A 2,333-nucleotide genomic window follows, 5' to 3' on the forward strand; every position below is an offset into this window, starting at 1 on the left:
GCTTAAATGACCAACATACAAATGGAGGTGAAATTTACAATTTTGGTTATTACAAATTTAATTTTTTACACTAATATTTAATAATAAATTATTATGTACAATTTTTTTTTCTCATGTTAGTTATCCTAAAAATTGTAGTAATAATAAATTTTAACTAATGAATGATATAAAAAAATTATTCGTTCACATTCCAGTGAATGATATAAATTTTAACTAAGAGAGGGTCCTCACCGCCGTACACACTATATAAGTTATTTCTTGACATCCCAGTGGCATTTCAGTTCATTCGTTCACATTTTCCACTCCCTCTTTCGCCACTCAGAGACAAAGATGAAAGAGAGAAGAAAGTGAAACGCAGTATAGCCTTGCCGTTTTTGAAAAGAACGCTAAACGACGAAGCAAAACGCGTTCGTAACAGTAGAAAAATCATCGACGGTATGGCCCTGACTGTCACTGCCTCTTAGTTTATTATTTTTTTGTTTCATTTCAATTTTTCACCGCCATGAAATTGGATCTGATTCAGTGATTCTCAAATTCTTCAAGTTCTCTCACTCGTAAGAGAAACATTCAAACGATTCACTTTTTTCACGTTTTTTTGGCAATGAAAGCGAAAACGAGAAGCACGCTTTCTATATATTTTTTTTTGTCATATATGTGATCCTGACTAAATATTTTGGTTCTACCCTAGCTTTAATTTTTTCAAATATGCTGAACTATTGGAGGAAAAATGAAGTTAATAAACTCTTGCTACAAAGTTAAAAAAGTATTCATATATATATATATATATATATATATATATATATATATATATATATATATATATATATATATGACTTCTATTTTTTATTAAGTAAAATAATAATAAAAATAGTCTAATAATAAATGCATTGAAAAAACAGTACCTTGTATCATACGGATATATATTATTATTTGACGTTTATATTATTGAATGAAATTTTACATGAATTCTAATTAATACAGATTATTTTTTAATATTTATATTTAAAATAAAAATGTCAAAAAGTATATCTGAACAATTTTCTATTTTTTTATTTAATTTAATAAAATGTTGATTTAATGACACGAGGACGTAGTAGTACTAGTTACGTTTCTACCCTTTTGTTATTTATGTTCCGATCGAGTGTACTACTATTATTGGATGAGTTTGGTTATATGAATAATGAAAATTGTGTCACACGGAGACAGAGCAGAGCAGTTTATATTTTCAATAAGGTTTAACTCGTTATAAAAAATTTGATTAAAAGAATGCTTTAAAAAAAATATATAGGTTTTTAACACTTCTCGTTATAATTAAATTAAACTCATGTCATGTCATTTTCTAATGAGACATGCAATAACATGACTTGATTCATATGTAGTAAATATTTTATCTGGACTAATTTAGTACTTACGATCGAATACCCTTCTTTATTAGAGAGTTGCTGAGAATAGTTGTAGATAGTAATTAAGACACAAGTCTCTGATTCAATAACAGGGAACTAGTGGATGGCACAACGTTTGAAGCCATAAAGAAAGTGGGTGACCCTGTGACTGGGCCTGTCCACAGTGCAGTTCTGTGATCTTCTGAGAGGTAATAGAAGTTGTGTGTGTGTGTGTGTGTGTATATATATATATATATATCCGAAAAGAGAAAGAAGTAAGACAGTTTTTTGATATAATTTAGAATAAATTGTTCTCGTATCTTCTGAGTGCTTGTTATACTTAATCTTACTCTTTTTTTTATCATACACAAAATTGTCTTATGTAGGTATTCATTCAGTTATTTCTTTGATTCTTGCTTTCATTTTGGACCGTGCTGCTCATCATCACAGGTACAAATGTTTGTTACCAATGAATATTTTTATTACATGTTCACTGTCATTAATGACAATTGATATATGCTATACAAATTGTGTTCATGATGAGTGAACCTTAGATTCTCGTTTGAGATTGGATACAATGATTCTTGCGGAAAGTTTGCATTAATCATTGTATTCAATCTTGAATTGTCCGTTTGGACAGTTTGGGGAGACTGATATTTTTAAGGTAGATTCATGTGTTAAGGTTAAAATTATTTTGTTTAATTTGATAAAATTTTGGTAATGCATTTCTAGTTGTTCTCTGAGTGCATACTTGATTATCGGGAAATTAATTTCACCGATTTCATGTCGTGTACTTGAAGACCAATGCAAAATGCTGCCAAAATTTTGTCAAATTTAACAAAATAGAATTAACCCTTATGTATAAAGCTACCATAAAAGACGGTCTTCCCGAATGGGATAGGGCCACACTTTTAATAAAAAAGTGAGATTTTCATGCATCGAATAACTTTG

At 29.1% G+C, this 2,333-nt stretch overlaps 1 long non-coding RNA gene across 1 annotated transcript; it reads left to right on the forward strand.

Annotated features, from left to right (window-relative positions):
• The first annotated feature begins 277 nt into the window (after positions 1-277).
• LOC106796035 (uncharacterized) lies at positions 278-2,022 on the forward strand. Its single transcript, XR_001384887.3, has 3 exons — positions 278-435; positions 1,496-1,591; positions 1,769-2,022. It is a non-coding gene; the product is annotated as an uncharacterized lncRNA (long non-coding RNA).
• The last annotated feature ends 311 nt before the right edge of the window (positions 2,023-2,333 follow it).

This window comes from Glycine max, chromosome 15, assembly GCF_000004515.6.
Source record: "Glycine max cultivar Williams 82 chromosome 15, Glycine_max_v4.0, whole genome shotgun sequence".
Classification (NCBI taxonomy): domain Eukaryota; kingdom Viridiplantae; phylum Streptophyta; class Magnoliopsida; order Fabales; family Fabaceae; genus Glycine; species Glycine max.